This window comes from Anopheles funestus, unplaced genomic scaffold (genome assembly GCF_943734845.2).
Source record: "Anopheles funestus unplaced genomic scaffold, idAnoFuneDA-416_04 scaffold_10_ctg1, whole genome shotgun sequence".
Classification (NCBI taxonomy): domain Eukaryota; kingdom Metazoa; phylum Arthropoda; class Insecta; order Diptera; family Culicidae; genus Anopheles; species Anopheles funestus.
Window position 1 is genome coordinate 780,573 of NW_026045351.1, and position 11,570 is coordinate 792,142.

The following is an 11,570-nucleotide window of genomic DNA, read 5'->3' on the forward strand; positions in this document are numbered from 1 at the left end:
CCAAGACACATTAGCCAAGACACCTTAGCCAAGACACATTAGCCAAGACACCTTTGCCGAGACACATTAGCCAAGACACCTTAGCCAAGACACCTTAGCCACGGCACCTTAGCCGAGACACATTAGCCAAGACACCTAAGCCAAGACACTTTAGCCAAGACACATTAGCCAAGACACCTTAGCCAAGACACCTTAGCCAAGACACATTAGCCAAGACACATTAGCCAAGACACCTTAGCCAAGACACCTTAGCCAAGAAACATTAGCCGAGACACATTAGCCAAGACACCTTAGCCAAGACACCTTAGCCAAGACACCTTAGCCAAGACACATTAGCCAAGACACCTTAGCCAAGACACCTTAGCCAAGACACATTAGCCAAGACACCTTAGCCAAGACACATTAGCCAAGACACCTTAGCCAAGACACCTTAGCCAAGACACCTTAGCCAAGACACCTTAGCCAAGACACATTAGCCAAGACACCTTAGCCAAGACACCTTAGCCAAGACACCTTAGCCAAGACACCTTAGCCAAGACACCTTAGCCAAGACACCTTAGCCAAGACACATTAGCCAAGACACCTTAGCCAAGACACCTTAGCCAAGACACCTTAGCCAAGACACATTAGCCAAGACACCTTAGCCAAGACACCTTAGCCAAGACACCTTAGCCAAGACACCTTAGCCAAGACACCTTAGCCAAGACACCTTAGCCAAGACACCTAAGCCAAGACACCTTAGCCAAGACACCTTAGCCAAGACACCTTAGCCAAGACACATTAGCCAAGACACCTTACCCAAGACACCTTAGCCAAGACACCTAAGCCAAGACACTTTAGCCAAGACACATTAGCCAAGACACCTTAGCCAAGACACCTTAGCCAAGACACCTTAGTAAAGACACATTAGCCAAGACACCTTAGCCAAGACACCTTAGCCAAGACACATTAGCCAAGACACCTTAGCCAAGACACATTAGCCAAGACACCTTTGCCGAGACACATTAGCCAAGACACCTTAGCCAAGACACCTTAGCCAAGACACCTTAGCCAAGACACATTAGCCAAGACACCTTAGCCAAGACACATTAGCCAAGACACCTTAGCCAAGACACCTTAGCCAAGACACCTTAGCCAAGACACATTAGCCAAGACACCTTAGCCAAGACACCTTAGCCAAGACACCTTAGCCAAGACACCTTAGCCAAGACACATTAGCCAAGACACCTTTGCCGAGACACATTAGCCAAGACACCTTAGCCAAGACACATTAGCCAAGACACATTAGCCGAGACACCTAAGCCAAGACACTTTAGCCAAGACACATTAGCCAAGACACCTTAGCCAAGACACCTTAGCCAAGACACCTTAGCCAAGACACATTAGCCAAGACACCTTAGCCAAGACACCTTAGCCAAGACACATTAGCCAAGACACCTTAGCCAAGACACATTAGCCAAGACACCTTTGCCGAGACACATTAGCCAAGACACCTTAGCCAAGACACCTTAGCCAAGGCACCTTAGCCGAGACACATTAGCCAAGACACCTAAGCCAAGACACATTAGCCAAGACACATTAGCCAAGACACCTTAGCCAAGACACCTTAGCCAAGACACATTAGCCAAGACACATTAGCCAAGACACCTTAGCCAAGACACCTTAGCCAAGAAACATTAGCCGAGACACATTAGCCAAGACACCTTAGCCAAGACACCTTAGCCAAGACACCTTAGCCAAGACACATTAGCCAAGACACCTTAGCCAAGACACCTTAGCCAAGACACATTAGCCAAGACACATAAGCCAAGACACATTAGCTAAGACACCTTTGCCGAGACACATTAGCCAAGACACCTTAGCCAAGACACATTAGCCAAGACACATTAGCCAAGACACATTAGCCAAGACACCTTAGCCAAGACACCTTAGCCAAGACACCTTAGCCAAGACACCTTAGCCAAGACACCTTAGCCAAGACACATTAGCCAAGACACCTAAGCCGAGACACATTAGCCAAGACACCTTAGCCAAGACACCTTAGCCAAGACACCTTAGCCAAGACACATTAGCCAAGACATCTTAGCCAAGACACATTAGCCAAGACACATTTGCCAAGACACCTAAGCCAAGACACCTTAGCCAAGACACCTTAGCCAAGACACCTTAGCCAAGACACCTTAGCCAAGACACATTAGCCGAGACACATTAGCCAAGACACCTTAGCCAAGACACCTTAGCCGAGACACATTAGCCAAGACACATTAGCCAAGACACATTAGCCAAGACACCTTAGCCAAGACACCTTAGCCAAGACACATTAGCCAAGACACATTAGCCAAGACACCTTAGCCAAGACACCTTAGCCAAGACACCTTAGCCAAGACACCTTAGCCAAGACACCTTAGCCAAGCATCTTAGCAAAGACACCTTAGCCAAGACACCTAAGCCAAGACACCTTAGCCAAGACACATTACCCAAGACACCTTAGCCGAGACACCTTAGCCGAGACACATTAGCCAAGACACCTTATTCAAGACACCTTAGCCAAGACACCTTAGCCAAGACACCTTAGCCAAGACACCTTAGCCGAGACACATTAGCCAAGACACCTTAGCCAAGACACCTTAGCCAAGACACCTTAGCCAAGACACCTTAGCCAAGACACCTTAGCCAAGACACCTTAGCCAAGACACCTTAGCCAAGACACATTAGCCAAGACACATTAGCCAAGACACCTTAGCCAAGACACCTTAGCCAAGACACCTTAGCCAAGACACATTAGCCAAGACACCTTAGCCAAAACAGATTAGCCAAGACACCTTAGCTAAGACACCTTAGCCAAGACACATTAGCCAAGACACCTTAGCCAAGAATCATTAGCCTAGACACCTTAGCCAAGACACCTTAGCCAAGACACTTTAGCCAAGACACATTAGCCAAGACACCTTAGCCGAGGCACCTTAGCCAAGACACATTAGCCAAGACACATTAGCCAAGACACCTTAGCCAAGACACATTAGCCAAGACACCTTAGCCAAGACACATTAGCCAAGACACCTTAGCCAAGACACATTAGCGAAGACACATTAGCCAAGACACCTTAGCCAAGACACCTTGACCAAGACACATTAGCCGAGACACATAAGCCAAGACACCTTAGCCAAGACACCTTAGCCAAGACACTTTAGCCAAGACACCTTAGCCAAGACACCTTAGCCAAGACACCTTAGCCAAGAAACCTTAGCCAAGACACTTTAGCCAAGACACCTTAGCCGAGACACATTAGCCGAGACACATTAGCCAAGACACATTAGCCAAGACACCTTAGCCAAGACACATTAGCCAAGACACATTAGCCACGACACATTGGCCAAGACACCTTAGCCAAGACACATTAGCCAAGACACCTTAGCCAAGACACATTAGCCAAGACACCTTAGCCAAGACACATTAGCGAAGACACATTAGCCAAGACACATTAGCCAAGACACCTTAGCCAAGACACCTTAGCCGAGACACATTAGCCAAGACACATAAGCCAAGACACCTAAGCCAAGACACCTTAGCCAAGACACATTAGCCGAAACACATTAGCCAAGACACATTAGCCAAGACACCTTAGCCAAGACACCTTAGCCGAGACACATTAGCCAAGACACCTTAGCCAAGACACTTTAGCCAAGACACATTAGCCAAGACACCTTAGCCAAGACACCTTAGCCAAGACACCTTAGCCAAGACACATTAGCCAAGACACCTTAGCCAAGACACATTAGCCAAGACACCTTAGCCGAGACACATTAGCCAAGACACTTTAGCCAAGACACCTTAACCGAGACACATAAGCCAAGACACCTTAGCCAAGACACCTTAGCCGAGACACATTAGCCAAGACACCTTAGCCAAGACACCTTAGCCAAGACACCTTAGCCAAGACACTTTAGCCGAGACACATTAGCCAAGACACCTTAGCCAAGACACTTTAGCCAAGACACCTTAACCGAGACACATTAGCCAAGACACCTTAGCCAAGACACCTTAGCCAAGACACCTTAGCCGAGACACATTAGCCAAGACACCTAAGCCAAGACACTTTAGCCAAGACACATTAGCCAAGACACCTTAGCCAAGACACCTTAGCCAAGACACCTTAGCCAAGACACATTAGCCAAGACACCTTAGCCGAGACACATTAGCCAAGACACCTTAGCCAAGACACCTTAGCCGAGACACATTAGCCAAGACACCTTAGCCAAGACACCTTAGCCAAGACACCTTAGCCAAGACACTTTAGCCAAGACACCTTAGCCAAGACACATTAGCGAAGACACATTAGCCAAGACACATTAGCCAAGACACCTTAGCCAAGACACCTTAGCCGAGACACATTAGCCAAGACACATTAGCCAAGACACTTAAGCCAAGACACCTTAGCCAAGACACATTAGCCGAGACACATTAGCCAAGACACATTAGCCAAGACACCTTAGCCAAGACACCTTAGCCGAGACACATTAGCCAAGACACCTTAGCCAAGACACTTTAGCCAAGACACCTTAGCCAAGACACATTAGCCAAGACACCTTAGCCAAGACACATAAGCCAAGACACCTTAGCCAAGACACATTAGCCAAGACACCTTAGCCAAGACACATTAGCGAAGACACATTAGTCAAGACACATTAGCCAAGACACCTTAGCCAAGACACCTTAGCCGAGACACATTAGCCAAGACACATTAGCCAAGACACCTAAGCCAAGACACCTTAGCCAAGACACATTAGCCGAGACACATTAGCCAAGACACATTAGCCAAGACACCTTAGCCAAGACACCTTAGCCGAGACACATTAGCCAAGACACCTTAGCCAAGACACTTTAGCCAAGACACATTAGCCAAGACACCTTAGCCAAGACACCTTAGCCAAGACACCTTAGCCAAGACACATTAGCCAAGACACCTTAGCCAAGACACATTAGCCAAGACACCTTAGCCAAGACACATTAGCCAAGACACAATAGCCAAGACACCTTAGAAAAGACACCTTAGCCAAGACACATTAGCCAAAACATATAAGCCGAGACACATTAGCCAAGACACCTTAGCCAAGACACATTAGCCAAGACACATTAGCCAAGACACATTAGCCAAGACACCTTAGCCAAGACACATTAGCCAATACACATTAGCCAAGACACATTAGCCAAGACACATTAGCCAAGACACATTAGCCAAGACACATTAGCCGAGAAACATAAGCCAAGACATCTTAGCCAAGACACCTTAGCCAAGACACCTTAGCCAAGACACATTAGCCAAGACACCTTAGCCAAGACACATTAGCCAAGACACATTAGCCAAGACACATTGACCAAGACACATTAGCCAAGACACCTTAGCCAAGACACATTAGCCAAGACACATTAGCCAAGACACATTAGCCAAGACACCTTAGCCAAGACACATTAGCCAAGACACCTTAGCCAAGACACATTAGCCAAGACACATTAGCCAAGACACCTTAGCCAAGACACCTTAGCCAAGACACATTAGCCAAGACACCTTAGCCAAGACACCTTAGCCAAGACACATTAGCCAAGACACCTTAGCCAAGACACATTAGCCAAGACACCTTAGCCGAGACACATTAGCCAAGACACATTAGCCAAGACACCTTAGCCAAGACACATTAGCCAAGACACCTTAGCCAAGACACATAAGCCAAGACACAATAACCAAAACACATTAGCCGAGACACATTAGCCAAGACACATTAGCCAAAACACATTAGATAAGACACCTTAGCCAAGACACCTTAGCCGAGACACATTAGCCAAGACACATTAGCCAAGACACCTTAGCCAAGACACATTAGCCAAGACACCTTAGCCAAGACACATTAGCCAAGACACCTTAGCCAAGACACATTAGCCAAGACACATTAGCCAAGACACATTAGCCAAAACACATTAGATAAGACACCTTAGCCAAGACACATTAGCCAAGACACATTAGCCAAGACACATTAGCCAAGACACATTAGCCAAGACACATTAGCCAAGACACATTAGCCAAGACACATTAGCCAAGACACATTAGCCAAGACACATTAGCCAAGACACATTAGCCAAGACACCTTAGCCAAGACACATTAGCCAAGACACCTTAGCCAAGACACATAAGCCAAGACACAATAACCAAAACACATTAGCCGAGACACATTAGCCAAGACACATTAGCCAAGACACATTAGCCAAGACACATTAGCCGAGACACATTAGCCAAGACACATTAGCCAAGACACATTAGCCAAGACACCTTAGCCAAGACACTATAGCCAAGACACCTTAGCCAAGACACATTAGCCAAGACACCTTAGCCAAGACACCTTAGCCAAGACACATTAGCCAAGACACATTAGACAAGACACATTAGCCAAGACACCTTAGCCAAGACACATTAGCCAAGACACATAAGCCAAGACACCTTAGCCAAGACACACTAGCCAAGACACCTTAGCTAAGACACATTAGCCAAGACACATTAGCCAAGACACCTTAGCCAAGACACATTAGACAAGACACATTAGCCAAGACACATTAGCCAAGACACCTTAGCCAAGACACATTAGCCAAGACACCTTAGCCAAGACACATTAGCCAAGACACCTTAGCCAAGACACATTAGCCAAGACACATTAGCCAAGACACATTAGCCAAGACACCTTAGCCAAGACACCTTTTCCGAGACACCTTAGCCAAAACACATTAGCCAAGACACATTAGCCAAGACACATTAGCCAAGACACATTAGCCAAGATACATTAGCCGAGACACATCAACCAAGACACATTAGCCAAGACACCTTAGCCAAGACACATTAGCCAAGACACCTTAGCCAAGACACCTTAGCCAAGACACATTAGCCAAGACACCTTAGCCAAGACACCTTAGCCAAGACACATTAGCCAAGACACCTTAGCCAAGACACATTAGCCAAGACACCTTAGCCAAGACACATTAGCCAAGACACATTAGCCAAGACACATTAGCCAAGACACCTTAGAAAAGACACTTTAGCCAAGACACATTAGCCAAGACACATTAGTCAAGACACATTAGCCAAGACACATTAGCCAAGACACATTAGCCAAGACACATTAGCCAAGACACATTAGCCAAGACACCTTAGCCAAGACACATTAGCCAAGACACATTAGCCAAGACACCTTAGCCAAGACACATAAGCCAAGACACAATAGCCAAAACACATTAGCCGAGACACATTAGCCAAGACACATTAGCCAAGACACATTAGCCAAGACACATTAGCCAAGACACCTTAGCCAAGACACATTAGCCAAGACACCTTAGCCAAGACACATTAGCCAAGACACATAAGCCAAGACACATTAGCCAAGACACCTTAGCCAAGACACCTTAGCCAAGACACCTTTTCCGAGACACCTTAGCCAAAACACATTAGCCAAGACACATTAGCCAAGACACATTAGCCAAGACACATAAGCCAAGACACATTAGCCGAGACACATCAACCAAGACACATTAGCCAAGACACCTTAGAAAAGACACCTTAGCCAAGACACATTAGCCAAGACACATTAGCCAAGACACATTAGCCAAGACACATTAGCCAATACACATTAGCCAAGACACATTAGCCAAGACACCTTAGCCAAGACACCTTAGCCAAGACACCTTAGCCAAGACACATAAGCCAAGACACCTTAGCCAAGACACCTTAGCCAAGACACCTTAGCCAAGACACCTTAGCCAAGACACATTAGCCAAGACACCTTAGCCAAGACACATTAGCCAAGACACATTAGCCAAAACACATTAGCCAAGACACCTTAGCCAAGACACCTTAGCCAAGACACATTAGCCAAGACACCTTAGCCAAGACACCTTAGCCAAGACACATTAGCCAAGACACCTTAGCCAAGACACATTAGCCAAGACACCTTAGCCAAGACACATTAGCCAAGACACATTAGCCAAGACACATTAGCCAAGACACCTTAGAAAAGACACCTTAGCCAAGACACATTAGCCAAGACACATTAGCCAAGACACATTAGCCAAGACACATTAGCCAAGACACCTTAGCCAAGACACGTTAGCCAAGACACTTTATCCAAGACACATTAGCCAAGACACATTAGCCGAGACACATTAGCCAAGACACATTAGCCAAGACACATTAGCCAAGACACCTTAGCCAAGACACCTTAGCCAAGACACCTTAGCCAAGACACATTAGCCAAGACACCTTAGCCAAGACACATTAGCCAAGACACATTAGCCAAGACACCTTAGCCAAGACACATAAGCCAAGACACAATAGCCAAAACACATTAGCCGAGACACATTAGCCAAGACACATTAGCCAAGACACATTAGCCAAGACACATTAGCCGAGACACATTAGCCAAGACACATTAGCCAAGACACATTAGCCAAGACACCTTAGCCAAGACACCTTAGCCAAGACACCTTAGCCAAGACACATTAGCCAAGACACCTTAACCAAGACACCTTAGCCAAGACACATTAGCCAAGACACATTATACAAGAAACATTAGCCAAGACACCTTAGCCAAGACACATTAGCCAAGACACATTAGCCAAGACACCTTAGCCAAGACACACTAGCCAAGACACCTTAGCTAAGACACATTAGCCAAGACACATTAGCCAAGACACCTTAGCCAAGACACATTAGACAAGACACATTAGCCAAGACACCTTAGCCAAGACACATTAGCCAAGACACCTTAGCCAAGACACATTAGCCAAGACACCTTAGCCAAGACACATTAGCCAAGACACATTAGCCAAGACACCTTAGCCAAGACACATTAGCCAAGACACCTTAGCCAAGACACATTAGGCAAGACACATTAGCCAAGACACCTTAGCCAAGACACATTAGCCAAGACACCTTAACCAAGACACCTTAGCCAAGACACATTAGCCAAGACACATTATACAAGAAACATTAGCCAAGACACCTTAGCCAAGACACATTAGCCAAGACACATTAGCCAAGACACATTAGCCAAGACACCTTAGCCAAGACACATTAGCCAAGACACCTTAGCCAAGACACCTTAGCCAAGACACATTAGCCAAGACACCTTAGCCAAGACACATTAGCCGAGACACCTTAGCCAAGACACATTAGCCAAGACACCTTAGCCAAGACACATTAGCCGAGACACCTTAGCCAAGACACCTTAGCCAAGACACATTAGCCGAGACACCTTAGCCAAGACACCTTAGCCAAGACACATTAGCCAAGACACATTAGCCAAGACACATTAGCCAAGACACCTTAGCCAAGACACCTTAGCCAAGACACATTAGCCAAGACACCTTAGCCAAGACACCTTAGCCAAGACACCTTAGCCAAGACACCTTAGCCAAGACACATTAGCCAAGACACATTAGCCAAGACACCTTAGCCAAGACACATTAGCCAAGACACATTAGCCAAGACACATTAGCCAAGACACCTTAGCCAAGACACATTAGCCGAGACACCTTAGCCAAGACACATTAGCCAAGACACCTTAGCCAAGACACATTAGCCGAGACACCTTAGCCAAGACACCTTAGCCAAGACACATTAGCCGAGACACCTTAGCCAAGACACCTTAGCCAAGACACATTAGCCAAGACACATTAGCCAAGACACATTAGCCAAGACACCTTAGCCAAGACACCTTAGCCAAGACACATTAGCCAAGACACCTTAGCCAAGACACATTAGGCAAGACACATTAGCCAAGACACATTAGCCAAGACACATTAGCCAAGACACATTAACCAAGACACCTTAGCCAAGACACATTAGCCAAGACACATTATACAAGAAACATTAGCCAAGACACCTTAGCCAAGACACATTAGCCAAGACACATTAGCCAAGACACATTAGCCAAGACACATTAGCCGAGACACCTTAGCCAAGACACATTAGCCAAGACACCTTAGCCAAGACACCTTAGCCAAGACACATTAGCCAAGACACCTTAGCCAAGACACATTAGCCGAGACACCTTAGCCAAGACACCTTAGCCAAGACACATTAGCCAAGACACATTAGCCAAGACACATTAGCCAAGACACCTTAGCCAAGACACCTTAGCCAAGACACATTAGCCAAGACACCTTAGCCAAGACACCTTAGCCAAGACACCTTAGCCAAGACACCTTAGCCAAGACACATTAGCCAAGACACATTAGCCAAGACACCTTAGCCAAGACACCTTAGCCAAGACACATTAGCCAAGACACATTAGCCAAGACACCTTAGCCAAGACACCTTAGCCAAGACACATTAGCCAAGACACATTAGCCAAGACACCTTAGCCAAGACACACTAGCCAAGACACCTTAGCTAAGACACATTAGCCAAGACACATTAGCCAAGACACCTTAGCCAAGACACATTAGCTAAGACACATTAGCCAAGACACCTTAGCCAAGACACCTTAGCCAAGACACATTAGCCAAGACACATTAGCCAAGACACCTTAGCCAAGACACATAAGCCAAGACACAATAGCCAAAACACATTAGCCGAGACACATTAGCCAAGACACATTAGCCAAGACACATTAGCCAAGACACATTAGCCGAGACACATTAGCCAAGACACATTAGCCAAGACACATAAGCCAAGACACCTTAGCCAAGACACCTTAGCCAAGACACATTAGCCAAGACACATTAGCCAAGACACATTAGCCAAGACACTTTAGCCAAGACACATTAGCCAAGACATATTAGCTAAGACACATTAGCCAAGACACATTAGCCAAGACACATTAGCCAAGACACATTAGCCAAGACACATTAGCCGAGACACATTAGCCAAGACACATTAGCCAAGACACATTAGCCAAGACACCTTAGCCGAGACACATTAGCCAAGACACATTAGCCAAGACACATAAGCCAAGACACCTTAGCCAAGACACCTTAGCCAAGACACATTAGCCAAGACACATTAGCCAAGACACATTAGCCAAGACACCTTAGCCAAGACACATAAGCCAAGACACAATAGCCAAAACACATTAGCCGAGACACATTAGCCAAGACACATTAGCCAAGACACATTAGCCAAGACACATTAGCCGAGACACATTAGCCAAGACACATTAGCCAAGACACATAAGCCAAGACACCTTAGCCAAGACACCTTAGCCAAGACACATTAGCCAAGACACTTTAGTCAAGACACCTTAGCCAAGACACATTAGCTAAGACACATTAGCCAAGACACATGAGCCAAGACACCTTAGCCAAGGCACATTAGCCAAGACACCTTAGCCAAGACACATTAGCCAAGACACATTAGCCAAGACACATTAGCCAAGACACATTAGCCAAGACACCTTAGCCAAGACACATTAGCCAAGACACTTTAGTCAAGACACCTTAGCCAAGACACCTTAGCCAAGACACCTTAGCCAAGACACATTAGCCAAGACACCTTAGCCAAGACACCTTAGCCAAGGCACCTTAGCCAAGAC

General features: G+C 46.1%; 1 long non-coding RNA gene across 1 annotated transcript in view; it reads right to left on the reverse strand.

Annotated features, from left to right (window-relative positions):
* Nucleotides 1-11,260, reverse strand: part of LOC125774472 (uncharacterized) — a 105,783-nt gene extending 94,523 nt beyond the window's left edge. Inside the window, exons 1-2 of the long non-coding RNA XR_007420937.1 lie at nucleotides 7,639-11,260; nucleotides 4,699-6,644 (exon numbers count right to left, since the gene is read on the reverse strand). This is a non-coding gene — a long non-coding RNA (uncharacterized LOC125774472). The remainder of the gene's footprint in view (nucleotides 1-4,698; nucleotides 6,645-7,638) is intronic.
* Between the last annotated feature and the right edge of the window lie 310 nt (nucleotides 11,261-11,570).